Raw genomic sequence first — 12,601 nt, forward strand, 5'->3', positions numbered from 1 at the left:
CAAGGAATTAAGTTTGGTACCTGGTTTGGTATTACCACCTAAGTTCAAAATCCCATATTTTGAAAAAATTGATGGTATGAAATGTCCTTATACCTATATCATGATGTTTTGCAGGAAAATGACGGGTTATATAGGGAACGATCAACTACTGATCCATTGTTTTCAAGAAAGCTTAATTGTTTCGACCATCTAATGATATAACCAATTAAGTAGAACTCATATTAAATCTTCCAAAGATTTAGCTAAATCCTTTTTAGAACAATATAAGCATGTGAAGGATATAAGGCCTAATCGAATGGTATTGCAGAACATGAAAAAGAAATTCAATGAAAGTTTCAGGCAATATGCCCAGAGATGGATATGGAAGAAGAAGAAACAAATGTGCTCTTTGTGAAAACTTTGAGAGCTCATTTCTTTACTCACCTCATAGGGAATTTTTAAAAAACTTTGCTGACATAGTTATAACAAGTGAAATGATTGAAATGGTGGTTAAAAGCGGGAAACTTGAAAGTGGTAAATATAGTAAGAAGTCATTTATGAAAAAGAAATAATGTGAGGTAAATGATGCAAGGAAATATAAGTCCAATAATATCACAGTGTCTCGACCTCATGATATTGGATCTTCTACACCAAATTCGTCAAGCAAGAAACAAGGGAACCAAGGGTGAAAAGAGAGAAATTTCAGTTTGACCCAATTCCGATGACCTACAAAGAGTTATACCAGATATTATGTGACAAGCATATAATATCACCTTATCATGTATCACCCATAAAATCTTCATATCCTAAGTGGTACAATGATAACTTGCAGTGCAAATATCACAAAGGGGCTCGTGGGCATTCCATCGAAAACTGCATCGCATTCAAAAGAATTGTTCAAAGCATGAGAACAATGAACATCATAAATTTTGGTGATAAAGAACAACCAAATATGGCTCAAACTCCATTGCCAAATCATGCAGGAACAAGGATCAATGCAGTTATTGAGGAAAAAGGAAATCAAGTGATAAGGCAAATCAGTAAAGTGAAATCACCTATGTTATGGGTATGGACTCAAATGATCAAACTTGGTTTGTTGAAATCTGATCTGTCAACACAACAATTAAGCTATGGAAATATATATCATTATCATGGTTATGAAGGACATGTTATACAACACTATTCATATTTTCGGGCTTTGGTACAAAAAAAGATGGATGAAAAAGAGATGGAATTTTTCAAAGAAATATCAGAAGAAGAAATGAATATTTGTACATCTGATGGATCATCTAAAGAGTTTTATAACTCTAGTCATCCTCTAATTATCACACCAAGGACTCAGATACCAGATAAGAAAGCTCTAAAGGTGGTTATCACTTCACCATCTCCGTTTCCTTATAAAGATAACAAGCAGGTTTCATGGAATTATGAATGACAAATGAAGGAAACAATGAGAGAAAAAGAAGAGGTAGATGAAGTTGGACATTTTACCCGTAGAGAGAGATGTTATTCTAAGGAATCAGAGAAATAAGGTCCAGTTGATAAAGGGAAAAGGGTAGAGCTATATTTGAAAGAGGATGAAACTGTCATCAATGAACCTATAACCGAAATCGAAGCTATAGAATTTTTGAAGTTTCTCGAGCATAGTGAATACAATATTGTTGAACAGTTGCACAAACTACCTACTCGTATATCAGTTTTAGCACTTTTATCAAGCTCTGAAACACATCGTAATGGTTTGCTAAAAGTGTTGAATCAAACTTTTTTACCAAAGGAATTGTCTGTTAACAAATTGGATAGGCTGATTGCAAATATACAGGCTGACACTTTCCTTTCTTTTTCCAAAGATGAAATTTCTTCTGAGATGAATGGTAGTCCTAAAGCTCTGCATATTACCGTTAAGTGCAAAGGACATATTTTATCTCGAGTGTTAGTAGATAATGGCTCGGCTTTGAATGTAATGCCATTAATGACTCTGAAGAAATTACCAATTTATAACACACTCATGAGAAGTAGTCAGTATTGTCCGAGCTTTTGATGGAACCAAGAAGGAAGTGTTAGGAAAAATCGATATTCCCTTAACTATTGGTCCGGCTACATATGAGATAGAGTTCCTTGTAATAGATATTATACCCACTTATAATTGCTTGTTGGGAAGACCCTGGATTTATCAAGTAGGGGCAGTTCCATATACATTACACCAAAAGGTAAAGTTTGTAATAGATGGTAGGCTGATATATCTTAATACTGAAGAAGACATCATCGCTTCAGTCTCTACCACTTCTCCATATGTTGAATTGGATGAAGAAACTATTGAATGCTCTTTCAGATCCTTGGAATTTGTTAACGCAATATTTGTGGCTGAGGGGAAAATGATTCTTAAACCCAAAATTTCCAATTGCACAAAAATGGGACTCAGATTGACCTTAGGAAAAGGGGCAAAAATAGGAAAATGATTAGGAAGCTGTTTGCAAGAACCGGTGAATCCAATTTTTCCTATTTCCAGGAAAGATCAATTTAGTTTGGGATATTAGCCAACAATAAAATAGAGACAGAGGGGCATTAGAAGGAATCAAGAATTGAGAAAAGAAAAGCTATCTGGAGAAGATCTCACATGGGAATCAATGAACTTTCCACCATTAAATGATACTTTTGTGTCTGGAGGACATACTTTTCAAGAAGATTAGCAAAGCAAAAGGCTGGTTGTTGAATATGCTTTGAAAGAAATGAGTATCAATGTCATATCAGATGATGAATCTGCAGCAAAAGAAGCTATGAGCATTTACCCCGCATCATCAAATTTTGAGTTAAATAATTGGACTGCGGAAGAATTACATGTAGTTTCCAAGTCTTTTTCAGAATAATACACCAAAACTTTCATTATTGTCTATACCCTGGGGTAATAGTTTAATTTTGTGTAAAGGGTTAAACTATATGTTTTTTTATTTTTCAATAAAAGATGCATTAGTTCTAAATTGCAATCATTTTTAAATGCATTTTCATAATTATATATATATACTTGTTTATTTAAGGAACTCAAATATCAATGGCATAGATGCTAATGATACTGACCCGGAAATTGATTTTGAGCAACCTATGTGTTCTGAGGAAGTCGAGAATTATGGTGAAGGGTATGATTTACCCTTTGAGCTGTTAAAAATGGTGGAAAAAGAGGATAAACAAATTTTACCTCATAAGGAGCCTATTGAGATATTAAATTTAGGGTCTAATACAGATAAGAAGGAGGTAAAAATTAATACCAATTTATCTAATAAACAGCGACACGATTTGATTAAATCACTACAAGAATACAAGGATGTATTTGCTAGGTCATATGAGGACATGCCAGGGTTAGATATATAATTAGTAGTACACAAGTTACCAATAAGATCAAAATGTAAACCTGTGCAACAAAAGCTGAGAAGAATGAAACCTGAAATTCTGCTCAAGATCAAAGAAGAAGTAAAAAAGCAATTTGATGCTGGATTTCTTAAGGTAACCAAATACCCTGAATGGGTAGCAAATATTGTCCCTGTAACAAAAAAGGATGGTAAAGTCCGTATGTGTGTTGATTACTGAGATCTTAATAAAGCCAATCCAAAGGATAATTTTCCTTTCCCACACATAGACACATTTGTGGACAATACTGCTAAAAATTCTTTATTCTCATTTATGGATGGTTTCTCTGGCTACAATCAAATCAGAATGTACCCTGATGATATGGAAAAGATAACGTTTGCCACCTTATGGGGAACATTTTGTTACAAAGTGATGCCATTTGTTATACATGCATCACAAGGCTCACATCAAAGGAAGAAGTAATAACTCTTCCAAATGATCCACTCGTCCAAGCAATGGAAAAGAAGATCAGAACAGAAGCAGACTTACGATGACTTTTTGAATGGGATCCTGATATTATTTAGTCAATATGTATTATGGAGATATGACCTTCTGTCTCTTATCTTTCCAACGGTTCTTGAATCGCATCAATCCGATATCGGGAACTCAAGATATGGCTATTTTACTGAAGACGGTGCATGCAGAAAATCCTATACGGGATTTTGTAAATATTACGAATTTTCAATATTTTTATTGATTATTTGTAATATAACTTAATATAGGATGATGCATTATCTTTTAGGTTTAGATTTATTATTTTATTAGGAATTAAGGTTGGGTTAAAAATATTATCTTTAGTTATTATTATTTTATTAGGAATTAGAGTTAAGATATGTTTAGTTTATTATTATTTTATTCATTAGTTATTTAGGACCTTTAGAACTCAGCTCCAATATAAAGAAGGCTTCATTAAACTTTGTAATTAAAGATTTCTTTGATTAATAATACAACGAGAGTTCATTTTTGCAAGTGTTGATTGCCTTGTGCCTTTAAAGCTTCTTCTCCTTGAGTTCTTTCAAGTTCTTGTGAGGGAGATTAATCTTCACACTCCAATTTGCCTTTTCATCGCGACTAGGAGGGTTGGTTAGAGCCACATTATCGTGTTTGCCTTTTCATTGTGACTAGGAGGGCTCGATAGGACACTTATCCATCTATTTTCCACAAATCCATCCTCTCCATCATCATCTTTACCGTTCACCTTCATAAGGGAGATCTTTTAATTTCTTGGTTATCTTATTTTATTTTCAATTTCTTTATCTTTTCTTTATCTTGTTCTAATATTATTTCTTACCTTGTTTTCAGCACCTCAAAGATACCCTAAAAGAACCCTAGCTATTGCTGCCACATTCTCTATTCATTCATCATTGTTCTTCATCGAGTCTAGAGCTTTCTAGGTTTGATTCTTCAACAAGAGCAACGTTCATTAACCCGCCACCGCTTCCCTATCAATTGGTATCAGATTTGGGTCGATTCTTGGAAAGAAACAAGCAATCTTGCTTGTTCTTGCACACAAAACCGTTAAGGTATCCCAACGGAGCTAGTCCAGAAAAGATTCATCGTTTTAGGTTCTTTTTATTTAATTTTAATTTATATTCAAATCCTTCTTGTTAGTTTGCTATTTTTTTTTCAAAAAAAACCAAAAAAACCAAAAAAACCAAAAAAGCCAAAATTTCAAAAAAATTGCAAACAAAAGTATTTAAGGCTGATTTTCTCCAGATATCATATTCATCCTAATATAAATCTCCATTCCGAAATTCACCCAAATCGGAGTTCATTAGAGCCTTCAAATATATTCTTCAAGTTTAATCGGCAGATTCGATATAGGATCTTGTCGAATTTCTTGAAAATTCTACAGGAGGAATTTCATGGTGAAAATTTCCAGATTGCAACTTCATATATTGAAGATCATTTTCACAAAAAACAGAATATTTGGAGATCAAGAACACCTTCGAACAAAGCGATCAAGAAAAACATATTGTTTGAGAACTCACCGTTCAACAGAGTCCACTGGATACTACTGAAGGTATTTTGTTCTGAAATTTTACAGGTGGTTTCCTGACGCATCGAAAGACATTCAAGAATTTTCCCAAAATTTTTGGACACTGGTAACCCCCTCAAAAACGTTTCTCAAGTTGATCCAACGTTTTCTAGGTTTCTGGGTTGGTTCTTTTTTTTTTCCTTGACTCTTAGTGCTTTAAGTTATTTTGTTTTTTCTTTTTATTGTTCTTGTGCATTATCTAACACATTATCTTTCTTGTGTTAGTAGGACTAAAGAGTTTGCATACTTCTTCCTTCTTTGAATTCTCGTTCTCTTGGAGTCTAACCCTTGTTTGGCCTCTTAGAACTTTTAAGTTTTTTCTTATCGCCTTTGCTAATAATCAAACTTCGAAACGAACTGTGGAAATCTACTTGGTAAAGTGAGTTTTAAAGAGTACAAGATCGGCTTACTTGCCTCTCTTTGTGTTACTTTCTTGGAGTGACTTGTGAGGTTTCTTGCTTTGTTGAATTTTCTTCCTTTTATTTTTATTTTACTTTAAACTTTTCTTTTGAGTGTTATGATTTCAGGATGGGCGACAATAACAACAAGACACTTACGGCTATCTTAGCCACACTTACCCGACTCACGACTCAAGTTGAAAGATTTGATGAAATCATGAGAGAACGACAAAAACAACAACTGGATCTACCAAACCAGAATCCAAGACCAAACAATGCTGAACTTTTGGTACCCGGGCGAGAACAACCACGTTTTCAAGCACCCAAACTCTTTGCAAAACCAAAGTTCACGATCTCGTCTTTCAAAGGAGACAATGATCCAGACAGGTACATCGAATGGGAAGGAAAAGTTGATCTCATGTTCGCATACCATGACTTCCCTCAAGCTAAACAAGTTCACCTCATCACCACACAATTCGAAGGATATGCTCGAACTTGGTGGATGCAAACAAGGAAAAAAAATCTAAAACTTCCAAATTCCAACAATCACTTCTTGGACCGACCTCAAACAAACCATGAGAAAGTGATTCCTACTGACACATTATACATGAGAAGTTACACTACGACTAGACCGACTTCGACAAGGTAGAAGTTCAGTTGAAGAGTACTATAAGGAGATGCAGTCCTTACTCAATAGGGCTAACATAACCGAAAAAGAAGAGGTCATCGTGTCAAGATTCATCGTCGGCTTAAACTCAAACATCATTGATCTTCTTGATCTACAAGGGTACAAAAACCTTGAAGACGCACTAAAGAAAGCAATGACAATCGAAACACAAATCCAAAGGAGATCTCGATTCAGTGAACATTACCAAGGTACTTCATCCTCTTACCAAGGTAATCCTTCAAATCCTTCCTCATCTTCTACTCCATCTTCTCTAAAAAAGCCAAGAGATGACAAACATGAAAAGGAGAAAGAACGACCAGCAAAGAATGACACACTTCCAGTCCCTAAAGATCAAATGATAATTTATGAGGAGGTAGGGAAAGCAAAAAAGAAAAGTTGAGAAAGAGGCAAAAACAAAAGAGGTCACTAGTTATAAAAGCCAAAAGAATAATGACCCATGGGAGGTGAGTGAACCTAAATGTGAGAAGAAAAGAGTGACTCAAAATCTATGTGTGAGCATAAAAGAATTGAGAGAGAACCTTCTTTACAAACAGCCTTGCATCATTGTTTGATTTAGGGAATCAATTGTTTCGATTTCTAACATTAACAAGGATTTTCCTAGTGTGTTTTCATCTCTTTTATAGGATTTTCGAGAAGTGTTAGGTGATCTTCCTAACGAACTACCACTGAAAAGAGGAAAACAACGCCAAACCAATCTAATTCAAGGTTCCATCATACCTCGTCAAACATACAATCTCGAAGAAACCAAAGAGTTGGATTTGTTACAAAAAGGCTACATCCAGGAAAGCCTTAGTCGTGACGCCATCTTAATGATGAAACATGATTTGAACAACTCTACAGGCTTTATAATTCGTGCACAGGAAATCCATGTAAATGATGAAATAGTAAAAGCAACACGAGACCGGCCCACACCATCTTCCATAGCCAAGAGTTGTCGAATAATATTAGGTGACCCTCCTGACGGGTTACCACCTGAAAGCCCTAATCACTATGCCATATCAATGAAGATTCAAGATTTACAGGAGTCCAAAGGTAAGTATTTTATTACTCATTTTAATGACATTGTAACATACTTCTTCTCTTTCTTACAAGGTAAGGCTCGTGAAGTTGTCATCCATACTAAACACAACTCCTTTAAGTGCGTAGTTGACCGAGGTAAGCAAAACACATTAGACGATGCAAAACCATGAAGGTATACTCTTAAGCATGCTACTATTCCAAGAATTGAACATATAAAAGATGTATATCACGATAACTCGGATATTTATGATATTTTTACCCATACTTTTAAAAGTGTTTTTAATGAGTTTTATCTTGTATATGAGTTTCCTTGCCAACTAAACAGGTTCTACAATCCACAAATCTCCTATGGAGAATTATTAATTCATGAACCACACTTAGGAGACTTAAGGGATTACTTTAACAAACCAGTTGTCATAGTTTTTAAACACTCATTCTCACTACACACGAATAAAACCATGGAGAAATTATCTGAAGCAATCATACAGAAAGCAAACAGTGGTCGACACCATGTTGAATTTCAACCTAAACATCATATTACAAGACTTGTATGCAAAAGGATTTCAATACTATAAGAAATTAGTTCCTACAAAGAAGAAACCTCGACTGAAACGCATAAAGACACATCACATTGATCCTGGTAAATGTTTCACAAGTTTTCCTTTCAACACATCTAAGTCTCTTTCTCTTGGATTTTTAGATTCGAGGACGAATCCTTTTGAGGAGTGGGGGAATGATACATGCACCAGAGACCATAATACATGCTTTTTGGACTAATATTTCCACTCGAACCTACTAGAAGAACAAAGTCTCGAAAATTCAAAGCATATTTATTCAGTAAGTATAATGTGAATGAATCATTAAACGATTCTAATGTTGCTCCCTCTAATGTTTCAGATTCGAGGTTGAATATTTTTGAAGAAAGGGAGGATGATACATGCATCACAAGGCTCACATCAAAGGAAGAAGTAATAACTCTTCCAAATGATCTACTCGTCCAAGCATTGGAAAAGAAGATCAGAACAGAAACAGACTTACGACGACTTTTTTAATGGGATCCTGATCTTATTTATTCAATATGTCTTCTGTAGATACGACCGTCTATCTCTTATCTTTCCAACGGTTCTTGAATCGCATCAATCCGATATCGGGAACTCAAGATATGGCTATTTTACTGAAGACGGTGCATGCAGAAAATCCTATACGGGATTAATACGGGATTTTGTAAATATTACGAATTTTCAATATTTTTATTGATTATTTGTAATATAACTTAATATAGGATGATACATTATCTTTTAGGATTAGATTTATTATTTTATTAGGAATTAAGGTTGGGTTAAAAATATTATCTTTAGTTATTATTATTTTATTAGGAATTAGAGTTAAGATATGTTAGTTTATTATTATTTTATTCATTAGTTATTTAGGACCTTTAGAACTCAGCCCTATATAAAGAAGGCTTCATTAAAATTTGTAATTAAGATTTCTTTGATTAATAATACAACGAGAGTTCGTTTTTGCAAGTGATAATTGCCTTGTGCCTTCGAAGCTTCTTCTCCTTGAGTTCTTTCAAGTTCTTGTGAGGGAGATTAATCTTCACACTCCAATTTGCCTTTTCATCGCGACTAGGAGGGTTGGTTAGAGCCACATTATCGTGTTTGCCTTTTCATTGCGGCTAGGAGGGCTCGATAGGACACTTATCCATATATTTTCCACAAATCCATCCTCTCCATCATCATCTTACCGTTCATTCATAAGGGATATCTTTTAATTTCTTGGTTATCTTATTTTATTTTCATTTCTTATCTTTGTTTATCTTGTTCTAATATTGTTTATTACCTTGTTTTCAGCACCTTAAAGAAACCCTAAAAGAACCCTAGCTATTACTGCCACCTTCTCTATTCATTTATCATTGTTCTTCATCGAGTCTAGAGCTTTCTAGGTTTGATTCTTCAACAAGAGCAACGTTCATTAACCCGCCACCGCTTCCCTATCAATTTGGACTTAAGAATGCAGGGGCAACTTATCAAAGGGATATGGTAACCTTATTTCATGACATGATGCATAAAGAAAAAGAAGTTTATGTCGATGATTGATTTTCAAAGCCAAGTCTGAAGAAGAGCATGTGGGAATTTAAGGAAGCTTTTCCAAAGATTAAGGGAATGCCAATTGAAGCTCAACCCAAATAAGTGTACATTTAGGGTAACCTTTGGTAAACTTTTGGAATTTATGGTAAGCCAAAAAGGAATTGAAATAGATCCATATAAAGTCAAAGCTAATCAGATTTTTACCCCACGAACATAAAAGGAGGTTCGAGGATTTTTTGGAAGGCTTAATTATATAACTAGATTTATTTCACAGCTAACTGAGAAATGTGATCCTATTTTTTGCCTTCTTAGAAAGAATGATTCTGGAACATGGAATGAAGAATGTCAATAAGCCTTCGAGACAATTAAGAAATATTTATCAAGTACTCTAATATTGGTACCACCTATTCCAGACAAACCTTTAATTCTTTATTTGCCGGTTTGGGATAATTCAATGGGATGTGTATTAGGACAGCATGATCAAACTGAGAAGAAAGAGTTATTTATTATCTTAGTAAGAAGTTCACTAAATGTGAGACTAGATATTCTTTAATTGAGAAATTGTGATGTGCTTTGGTATGGACCACTCGAAGGCTTAAGCAGTATAGTTGTATCACACTACCTGACTTATATCCAGATTTGATCCTTTGAAATATCTAATGAATGTGCCTGCATTATCTGGAAGATTAGCTCGTTGGCAAATCTTGTTGTCAGAATTTGACATCCAATATATCAGTCGAAAAGAAGTAAAAGAGAGTGCAATAGCTGAATTCATTGCAAGTAGAACTTATCAAGAATATGAATCAATAGATTTTGATTTTCCTGATGAAGATTTGACGGCAATTTCAATAGGAGAAGCAAGTGTGTCCAATGATAAATATTGGAGGTTGACTTTTGATGGTGCTTTAAATACTTTGGGACACATAATTGGGGCATATAGTTTGCCAGATGGAGAGCATTTTCCGTTTACTAGCCGACTTAATTTTGACTGTACAACAATATGGCTGAGTATGAAGAATGTATTTGGATCTTAGAGCTTCCATTGAACGTAAAATAAATCTGCTTAGGGTTTATGGGGATTCAGCTCTAGTAATTTACCAAATCAAAAGGGAATGGGAGAAAAAAGATTTCAATCTTGTAAAATATCAGAAATTGGTTCTGAAACTCATCAAAGAATTTGAAGAAGTGACTTTTGATTATATCCTCAGAGAAGAAAATCAAATGGCAGATGCCTTGGCAACTTTGGCAGCCGCATTTAAGGTAAATGAACATGCAAATATGATGCCTATTGAAATGCATGCTTATGAATATCCAGCTCATTGTCTTAAGAAGAAGAAGAGAAACCTTGGTATTATGATATACTGCAATATATCAAATATCAGAATTACCCTGAACAAGGAACTGAAAATGATAAGAGAACCATCTGAAGAATGTCATCAGGGTATGTACTTGATGGGGAAATCTTGTACAAAAAAAGATTGGATCAAGTCCTGTTGAGATGTGTGAATACCAAAGAAGCTAAATCAATTCTTGAAGAAGTACATGAAGGAGTATGTGGTACTCATGCTAATGGACATACAATGGTTAGACAAATTATGAGATTTGGATACTACTGGTCAACTATGGAAACATATTGCATTAATTATGCCCAAAAATGTCTCAAGTGTCAAATCTATGGAGACAGGAAGCATACTCCTCTTCATTCATTTCATGTAATGATAGTTCCTTGGCCATTCTCTATGTGGGGCATAGATTTCATTGGAAATTTTTTTCCTAAAGCGTCAAATGGTCATCGTTTCATCTTAGTAGTAATAGACTATTTTACCAAATGGATAGAATCAGCTTCTTATGCGAACAGTACTCAGTCCATAATCTGTAAATTCTTGAAAAAAGAGATCATTTGTCAATATGGTCTGTCAGAGAGAATTATTACTGACAATGCTTTGAATCTGAACATCAAAATGATGAAAACAGTCTGTGAACAATTTCAGATAAAGCATCATAATACCACCACCTATCGCCCAAAGATGAATAGAGCGGTTGAGGCAGCTAATAAGAATATCAAAAGGCTTATAGAGAAGATGACTGAAACTTATAAGGATTGGCACGAGAAACTACCATTTGCTCTGTTAGCCTATCGAACTTCAGTACGAACATCGACTGGGGCAACTCCTTTTTCATTAACCTATGGAATAGAAGCAGTCTTACCAATTGAGGTAGAAATTCCTTCTTTACGAATTCTATCGGAAGTAAAGCTAGACGAGGTAGAATGGGTACAAACCAGATATGACTAGTTGAATTTGATTGAAGAAAAAAAGAATGAAAGCAATTTGTCATGGTCAAATGTACCAAAAGAGGATGATACGAGCACATGATAAGAAAGTTCGCCCTCCTAGAATTTTACGAAGGAGATCTTGTGCTCAGAAGGATTTTACCTTTTCAAAAGGATCACCGAGGAAAGTGGATGCCAAATTGGGAATGACCTTATGTTGTAAAAAAAGGTTTTCTCTAGAGGAGCTTTAATCCTTACTGAAATGGATGGACCTGAATTACCTTACCCAGTAAATTCAGATGCAGTTAAAAGATATTTTGCATGAAGAGGAAAAGGATTTGAGGAACTCCATACCATAATAATTTTGAGATCATTTTGACAGAAGCTACACTCAAATCACTTTGCAGTGTGTCAGTCCAAGAGCATTTATGCTATTGGTGTTTGAGGATACCTACTTTGTCTTTTACAAATAAAATTTTTCCATGTAAATTCTTTGCATAAATAAAAATATTTTTCTTTTTGCAAAACATCTTGATTTGGAAATTTTAAAACATATAGTTTAATTTGAAGTATATGAAATCATGGTGTATATTGTACAAAAAGTCTTTAAAGAATACTGATATTCTAGGCTAACAATGATTTTAACATATGATGATATGATACATAAAACATTGAAGCATATGAGGTTTCAGATACTTGCAAATAGTCTGAAATATT

The sequence above is a fragment of the Hibiscus syriacus genome, unplaced genomic scaffold, assembly GCF_006381635.1.
Source record: "Hibiscus syriacus cultivar Baekdansim isolate YM2019G1 unplaced genomic scaffold, ASM638163v2 tig00002338_pilon, whole genome shotgun sequence".
Classification (NCBI taxonomy): Eukaryota; Viridiplantae; Streptophyta; class Magnoliopsida; order Malvales; family Malvaceae; genus Hibiscus; species Hibiscus syriacus.